This window comes from Plecotus auritus (assembly GCF_963455305.1).
Source record: "Plecotus auritus genome assembly, chromosome: 2".
NCBI classification, from domain to species: Eukaryota; Metazoa; Chordata; class Mammalia; order Chiroptera; family Vespertilionidae; genus Plecotus; species Plecotus auritus.
In genome coordinates, this window is record NC_137771.1 from 90,034,733 (window position 1) to 90,044,369 (window position 9,637).

General features: G+C 37.9%; 1 pseudogene across 1 annotated transcript; it reads right to left on the reverse strand.

Moving 5' to 3' along the window:
- Positions 1–7,694: 7,694 nt before the first annotated feature.
- LOC308241859 (U1 small nuclear ribonucleoprotein C-like) lies at positions 7,695–8,173 on the reverse strand (annotated as a pseudogene). The gene has a single exon. The product of its transcript is annotated as a U1 small nuclear ribonucleoprotein C-like (transcript).
- Between the last annotated feature and the right edge of the window lie 1,464 nt (positions 8,174–9,637).

Below are 9,637 nucleotides of genomic sequence, written 5' to 3' on the forward strand. Positions count from 1 at the left end.
GAGTTGAGAATTTATAGAATATTTGGCCTTTTGTTATCTTATAAAATCTGTCTAAGTTTTGGCTTCTGAACAGCAGAATCTACCTGGGGTTTAAATTCCAGGGTTTTCAGTGGATAAGGGGATTACATTTACTTAATGTGATCAAGTATTTTTATGCAGCATGGTAGACATTATCTAATTTGGGAGAGTTTTCTAGTTTTCCTTCAAGTCACAGACCCTATTTAGTTTGACTAAATGAATAGCTTATTATTTATACATAATATGAGAAGCAGCACTTAATTTGGAAAACTAAAAGCTGTATGGATGGTGAAAGTGAAGGAACCAACAAAGGGCAACACGTTTTTATAATCCAGAGTGTCGGCCCAATTCCTTGCTCATAGCTTCAGGGACAGCACTGTGTAAAGGTAAAGCCTTGCAATTTTATTTCCCTCCTAAGATAATTACGTTTAGATATATTTTTGGTGAGGGAAAAACCTTCCCTTCATGCATCTTGAACAAGGTTGGTAATTCTACAAAACACATCTCTTTAAGCCATTTGCCTGTGAAAGGTAAGGACTATATGAAAAGTCAGGGGAAAGGATTGGTATGATAAGTCCACTGTAGATTTTCCCCAGAAGCTGTGTGACCCAGAGTGGGCTGTGGGAGGTAGCAGGTGGCTGTGCCTCATAGGGCATTTGAGAAAATGAATCTTCATGTGAACATCTAGACAAGAGTCAAGAAATAAAAATCAGGAAAAAGTGTGAAAATTACTTTCCAAAATAACCAAGAGAAGGTATGTTTTTAGGCAGAGGTAAGATACATTTCTCTCTTGGTAGTTGTTTAATTAAATGAATTATGCAAAAACATAAGTCCTACCATAAAACGTAAGTCAAATTATGAAAATTCTTGTAATTTAATATCACATGAACAACGAGGCTATAAAATTGAATCAATGTGGTGTAAGTAAATATAAAAGATCTAAAAAAGCATATAAGCCAAAATAAGGGTTTAAACTATAGTGATAGTAAGACAATGAGAAAAAGTTTAAATTTTGTTGAGTGTGCTGTTAATATAAAGTTAATTAAATGTCTTTTTTTTTCACTTAAATTTTACATCTGTGCTAACATTTTCCCATAACTTACAAAAAATGTTACACTATTATATGAAACTAGAAGTGTTTTCTTATTACAAATTTGGCATCTGAAATCAGATACATCTTGTTTCTGTCGATGCTATCTACCATTAATAGATTTGTTATCATGGCCAAGTCATTTTATCTCTCTAAGCCTTAGTGCCCTTACTTTGAAAGCTCCTATAAACATAGTTGTTATAAAGATTAAATGTCTTAGAACATAGTAAACACAGTGCCTATAAGTTAGTAGATCCTCAAAAATATGTAGTTCTTATTATATGATTGTCTAAACTGGATACTTCAGAAGGTATATGATGGCCAGCATTCTAATATAAAAGCCTCAGGCACATGTATTCCAAAAGCTCTTTCTATATTCAGTTTATTTAGGTAGACCTCTGGGCTGTATTAGAAAAAATATATTGTTACAACAAGTACACATTTTGTAACACATTTTAAATTAAAAACAGAGAAAACAAACAAACAAATATTCTCAGACTTCATCAGCCCGTGGCTATGAATAAGATATCCCTAACACTGTTAGGTAAATATTGCTCGTATTATGCATCCATTTGATAAAGACATCCAGAACCCTTGCAAAGTTTCAGTGGTTATGTCTGGAAGTCCTTGGGATGACCTCATTTATGGTTAGAATCAAGTGTGCACCTTGTGGGTACTTTCCCTCTCTCTCTTACTAGATGCCTATGGACCAGGTCTCTACTGCCCAGATAGATTTTCTTCTCAATGTGCTTCAACAGTTCACCAGGAACATGGAATCTACTCAGGCAGATTCTCTAGGTTTCCCCAGGGTGCAAAGCTGGGCAGATAAAAGGAGATTGACCCAGTCTCAATAGAGCTCCCACCTTGTTTCTGGATCCTGATAGGTGTGAAACAGGTGTCCCATGCTCTCACCTGTTTAGGACCTTCGCTCTCCCTTTCCTTTCTTCTCTCTGCTCCATGATAAACAAAAAAGAAAATAATAAAAGCAAACTGGGACATTTTCTCTTCCCCATGCCCCCTTTCCTCACAGGCTTCTCAGGTTCCAGGACCATTCTCAGATGTGACCACCTGGCCTCTTGGCTTCCTTTCTAGAGTGACTAGAATAACAGCTTTTCTGTCAAAGCTCTGCAGAACTTTCTCTCACCCTCAGTCAAGTTCCAATCTGCGGGGGACAGTCCAGCTGCAAGGTGACAAAGCGTATGTGTTAGGATTTTCTTCTCCCTAATCTGGCTATACAGAATGGGAAGTACTTATTTGTTCATGGAACCCAAATGTCTCATTTTGTAGCCCTAGAAAGTATTGTGATTTCATTTAGGAGTAGAATGAGTTGATGCTGAGTCTGTGATTAAGAATAAGTTTCATGTAAACAGGTTTCTGGAGGAAGACTCCCATGGCTATGCAAAGGAATTACAGTTAATTCTAAACATGATGGACTTTAAAACTATTATGAAACAGTAATTTTAGCAGTTCCACAGATGATTAAAAAGCCATTTTCTAAAATATTCTCACTGGAGGTTTTTTTTTTTTTAAGAAAACATTTAATTGCTTCAATCAAGCATAACTACTTTCTGCTTATGGTATAATTTGTATACTCTGATCACAGGGTGTGTGACTATTTGTCATAATTTTATAAGTGTATATTCCCCACTGTAGTAATTGGCTATCATTAATTGTGAATAATTCCCTGCTCATTAAAGTACTGCAAAAAGATGAAAAAACAAGGCCCAGCAAACAGAAGTAGGACAGGAAGCCTAGTTTGTGTCCTCTCCACAAATGTGAATTAAGTTTCTCAGGACTTTATAGACTACATCCATTTGAAACACGTTTAAAAAAATGATAGGAACAAGTGACAAAACCCAGATTTTCAAACAAAACAAAACAAAACAAAACAAAACAAAAAAGTATGCCTGGTGCTTTCTTGGCTTCAGGTAGCAATTACTTTATGCAACTCAAACAAGCTTTACTTTGAAACATTTAAACCTGCTGCAGCTCTTCTCTTCAATGTATAGGTTAAACCATACTGACAGGAAACAGGAAACAACATAAGGATTGTCCCAATGGGACCATTTCAGAATATGGTAATACCATTACCTAGTTAGGCAACATCAAATCCTTACAATATGCAAATGACTCAGACCATATTACATCTAGAAGTAACATCTATCTAAATTGCTTAGTAGGCTCCTCAATGTGAATAAGTTATATAATAAGAATGCTAATTAGAATGAAAACAATCCAGGTTTACTTGGAATAGAGCATGATTCAGGACAATGAGAACAGAGTACTGAGCTAATCATAAACATCTGCAGGCAGCCGGCTGTCATTCTTCATTGTCTTGGTATAATAAAACCATCTTATATATTTAAACCTTATATGGAATTGCCTACTCCCCTATCCATCGTCTCCATTCCTTTTAGGTGAGGTCTTCTGTATGTTCTTCCCACTCCCACCTCTGCTCTCTCTGTTTCAATTGTGAAACACACCCTTGTTCTGCAAACTCTCCCACCCATCCTTCAAACCATTCCTGAATTCCACCCGCTTTCTCCATAAAATCTTAAATAAATCAATCCAGAAGAGTTCACAAATGCTCTGTAGCCTTCCTGATGAAGTGACAGGGAAAGTGATGGCAGTTCTCTGGCTGGTGACAGACATGCCACTCACATGGCTGCCTCTTCATGCCTCAGACTAATAAATGCATTACCTCTACATGCGCCTTTGCAAATACTCTGCTTACTCATATATTGTATGTATTTGTTGATATTCTTTAACTTATATGTTTGTTAACACTTTCTTATTTTTTAAATCAAATCAATACTCTTATTTGCAAGGCACTTCTTTCAAAATTAATGTTAAATATTACTAGGTTTATACATACTTTTTATAGCATCTTGAGCAAATAGGCTTATATCATAGTTATTGCTATTGTTCCCAACATCATCAAGTCCTGGTGTCCTGGACTTGGATCAGACAAAGAATAGCAATGAAAGACCCTGTAAATTTTGCTAATTGGTCTTACATATCCTATATAATAAAAGGCTAGGGACAATAAGTGTACAACCTGAATGACAGCTCGACCAGTCGCCATGAGGTGCATTGACCATCTCTTGGCCCCTCCCCTCCCCTCTCCCATCTCTCCCACCCCTCCAACCCCATTCACAGACAAACAGGGAACCACACAGAAGCCGGTGGGTGGCGGCAGGGAGGGACTGGGGACTGGCAAGTGGGCTGAATGGCTAACCTCTTGGTCCCTCCTCCCAGCCCACAGGCTCCAATGGATTAGCAATGGTGAATGGGGGAACCGAGGTGGGTGGTGGGAGGATTGGGCTGGCTGTCAGGCTGTTGGGATCCCCAGCTCATCCCCGGCTGCCCGGGGGCTCAGGCCAGCAGGAAAACCGGCACCGGTGACTTCACCTCCAGGCACGTGCACTGGACCGGCTGCTGATGGAATGCGTTGCCAGCTTAGGGCCACAGATGCGGGTGCTGCCACTGCAGCTGTTGGGGCTTGTGGTGCTGATGGAAGTTGCGGGGCTCGCCTGCGACCTATCTGCCCCAGCAGAGGCGGTGTTCGGCCTGAGGACTGGGGAACAGGCAGAAGATGGCCCTGATCTCAGGCTAGGCCTAGGGACCTACTCACACAATTTCGTGCGCTGGGCCTCTAGTCTTAACATAAGTAAGACATCAGAACTTCCTCCATGCTTACACTTCCTTTGTATGTGTGTATGTGTGCCTGCATATGTGATTATTCTTACTTCCACCTAAAATAATAAAATGTGGAAGTAGTGTCCCCCAAATCAATCTCCTAGTACCCCAACATTATAGACATTCACATTTCCTAACTCTTTCCCTTTATCTGTCCTCTGCATTTCATCATAGTCTTATGCATTTACCAGGTTTTTGGCCTCATGTTTTGGCTCCTGTTATTGTTTCCACACTTTTCCTTTGCAATTGACAAAAAAGATATGTGTTCTCTCTGGATTTAATTCTCATTTGTCCCTGAACATAGATGACCCTTGTGTTCTGGTTCAATTTCGTTCTGGCCATTGTTGGTTGCTCCATGGCCTCATTTATTCTCAGCTATCAGAGTTCCACATTGGAACTAGTCCTGAATTGGAATCCTAAGGAGGTAGAGAGGTAGTGATTAAACATTATCAATTAGCTAGATTATGGATAGACAGACAAATATGAATAAAACACAATTCCTGTTCCTGTGGAGTTCACTGTCTAGTTGAAAAGATATGCATTATTTATTAAGTAATGTGGTAATGTTACCACTAAACAATGTACACATTGCTTTGGGCTGCTCAGGAAAAGATAGTAGTGTCTCAGTAAAGGATATTTAGAAAACATTTAATTAAACAAAAGGGGAAAGGTTGTCCAAATTGAAGAGTTATCTCAATTACATAAATATTTAAACTAACACTAAAATTTTCTATTGTAGGATATTTATCATATGTTGTTCAGCATTTACTTACAAAAATTACTTATTTAGATACAACTAGAAAAGTCTATTGTTTTTGAGAAAACAGATCAACATTATAACAGTTGGCTTAAAGGAAGAGATTTGGTAACACGTTTATGGACGAGCACATTAGATCTTACTCTTTAGGATGGACAACCAGGCTGAAATATTTCCCATCCTAAAACAAACCAAAGCAATACAAAATACTGCTATTCCTTTGGCCTGTATTCATTTCAACCTATGCCATTTCTCTGTTCTTTATCTGATCTAAGCTTCTCAAACATGGACAGAGGAGGAGAATCTCTTCCTATGAAAAGAATAGTCTACACTTAAGGTCCTTAATTTTTTGCTCCCCGTATGATGTCAACACAGCAAAATTTCTTCTGCTCTCTACTCTATGTAAATTGATCTCCTTATATTCTCAAATGAAGCAGGTACTTTTAGCTCTTACCTTGTTAGTTTGCTGATTTCATCTACTGCTACTGATTAGTCCTCTTTGGAACTGTTCTCTTGATTTCATATTTTTATTCTCTTATTTCTCCCACAACTTCTTCCCTTATTTCTTTGTGAGTCTCCTTTTTGCTCACCATTTTAAATATGGTATTCCTTTTTTCCCTAAGCCTATTTCTTTTCCCATTTATCCCCCTGGATAAATTCATGACTTTAGCTATTATTTATAGGTAGACAAAACTTGATTTATACCCTTGACAAAAAAAAAAAAAATCTCCTGAGATGAGAACCTTTATATCCACATGCCTGCCTGACATAACTACTCAAAGAACTCCAAAACATTTTAAAACTAATGAGTTTTAAACAAAATACCTCAACTCCCTCCCTCAAAACATGTTCCTAGTCTTGTGCTCTCTATCTTGGTGGTTCTAACAGGGTCACCCAAGTAAGAAGTTTGGAGTCATTATTGACACCTGCATATCCTGATGCTTAGTATTCAATATTAGTAATCAATTATTATTTTAAAAATAATTTGAAATTCTTTCACTTTCTCTCTATACCTATTACCACTGCCCAACTTAGACTTTTAAGACCTTTCTTAGGCTATTACAGTAGCCTTTTATTATTTATTTGCCTTTATTCTTAGTCCATGTTAATCTAAATATCATGATCCTTACATAATACCAATGCCTGAGCTAAAGTCAAATCTGCCTGACTCATGTCATTACCTTCCCAGTACCAATAGTATACAATTCAAGTTTCTCAGACTAGCTTTAAAAACCCTCTTCTATCTGACTGTATCTACCGTTGTCCTCAACAACCTTTATACCTACCTCAAATATGTCTTAGCTTCACTAACCTAGTTTTAGATATGTGAAAACTTTCTACAGCTTCTTATTTCTACCTTGAAAGTATTCTATTCCTTCCCTCTTTTTCATTCAGCTAGTTCTTATTCATGCTTTAAGATGCAACTCTGGGGACAACTCCACCATAAACTCTCTCTTCCTTCTCTGGGCTCCAGTAGGTCTCCCTTCATGTGCTTTCAAAGCAGCCCTTGCAGGTTCTTTCTACATTCTAAATGCATTATATGTATGAGCAACTAAAGAGTAGGGCCATTTTCAATGATATATCTTGGAACTTAGGAAGCAAGTTTTTTTTCCAGAAAACTTATGAAATAGACTAAAACTATAGGTGACATTTTTTTAAATGATGCGCTGATTGTTACAGGTGTGTTCTTATGAAAGATCAAAGTAAAATTTTGATGGTATTAAAACTAAAACTTTCAGTTACAAAATAAGCCACAAAGATAAAGTGTACAGCACAGTAAATATATAGTCAATAATATTTTAATTACTTTGCACGGTGACAAATGGTTAGTAGATTTAGTGTGGTGATCACATAGTAAGGTATATAAATGTTTTTTTTGTTTGTTTGTTTTGTTTTATTTGTGTTTTTTTTATGAAAAGAGTTGACAATTTTATTTTCCCATTTCACAATATAAATAAATATTTCTTTTCTTTGTCCCATTACTCCCCTCAAAAACGATTCTCCCTTAGATAGGAAGAGGAAGTGAGTCTTCCTGGTCTGCTATTAGAAAACACTCAGTCACAGGACCTCAATCTCCTGTGAAGTAGAACAAGTAACAGAAGCCTGATAGAAAGAGGCTCCCCTTTCTCCTTATCTGTCTGGTTGAGTCATTCCAGCCAAGTGGGCAACATCATGGGACGGGCAGGAGATCTCATCATTGGGGGCCCAGGCATCATTGGCATGTGCCCTCCCATAAGCGCCTCATTCCAGGAGCAGGTCCCATTGGCATCATCCCAGGAGGAGGAGGACCCATCATTGGCATCATGGGAGGGCCCCCCATATGGGGTGCTGGCATCATATGGGGGCGAGGTGGACCTGGAAGACTGGCGGCGGGGAGGTGGTATCATCGCTCCTGCAGGTGGGGGAACTGAAATGGAGTAGGAGATATCTTTCCTTGCTGAAAGGCTGCAGTTGTTTTGTCAGTCAGGCTCTGAGCCTGCTCTTCCATCCATTTCTGATAGCAGTCTTTCACATTCTCTTTGTGTTTCCTACCACTGCAGTGTCTTTCTCACAGATGGAGAGTCATGGGTGAGGTATGTATTGCAGTAGTCACAATAAAACTTCGGCATGTTGTTCTGCAGGCCGTTGGCACTCCACAATATTGTATACCTGAATCTAATATACTATTATATGCTAATTATACTTTAACACTTTTTAAATAATAAAATTAAAGAAAAATCTAAGGTGGTTCAAAAATACAAACTTTTGATAAAGCATTTTCGGCCATATAAATAGAAATTTGCATCTTTTTTATTCTGTCTACATAGAGAGCTACGTAAAATTGACTCTTTACAACAAAATCCCCAACAACTACTCACCAATATGTACCTCAATACCTCCAATATTGGAGGACCCACTTCTCCAAAAGTAAAAAAATCACAACTTCAAGCACTGCCACTACTTATTGGGTTTTCCTTGAACAAATCAAAATCTGTCTTCTTGAAAAGCCTGTACATTGTCCCCGTGCATCTTCTACTTGCATCCAAACAGAGCCACTCTGATTCTCTTCTATTTGACATTCTCCAAAAGGAGTCATATGTTAGATGCTTTAAGATCATGTCTTCTCCAAAATTTCTTTTAACCTCTTTTTGGGTGATTCTATTTTAGGTTCCCTTCACTGAGCTATTCATCCTATAGGGTATGTTTTCACCAGTACCTTATAGGATGAATATTTTAAAAATTTTACTTTTAAACCTGAGTAAAATGCTTAAGGAGATTCTTACTGCACATAAAAAACAGATCCATCAGCTCCCCCATTCTAGATGCTACAATTCTATCAATGTCTCAAAGGTGCATATGGTCTACATTAGTAGGTATAATAATACTATTGGTATCCTAAATAAAACACTGAATGTGAAAACAGTATCTTTTATCTCAATGGGTGGTTATAAAGGCCAGTGATATTAATTCATGATGCTTTTGCTGTGTTGGCCATCATTAAAACAAGTTTGTGCTACGGAGTGTGCCAATTAATCCTCACACTGTTTTTCTTCTCCAACACCCAACTCTTCCACCCCATTCTTATGTGTTCCATCCTGTTTCTACTACACATGTCTATACCTGTGGCATTCTTCTTATTTCTCTATCACCACCATGTTCTTCCTCCTTCATAATCTACTATTCAAACTCTCCATTCTTTCTACCTACACTGCTTTTCACCTTCTCGGGCCTGCTTCTGACCATTCAGTCATCCATGTATTCAGTAAATATGTTTTGAATTCTAGCAAGATTCTGTAGTACTGTGAGCCTATCCCTGCAATTCACTCAATGATGCCTTTATGTTGCCAAATCAGATCAAAGTCATTCAACCCATCAAAGATGGATACTTGTTTGGGCAAACAGTGAAAGTAAGGCTGAGGCAAAGATGCCAATTATTAGAAAAAAAAAACAGGAATGCCAAGAAAAGTGGGTGAAAGAATATGTGAATGGATACGTGAAAAAGAGTAATGGACCACCAAAGATAATATCACTTTCCATTATACAATATTCTTACCAAACAATAGGTCATATGAACAGGACAATTGAAGAGGGGG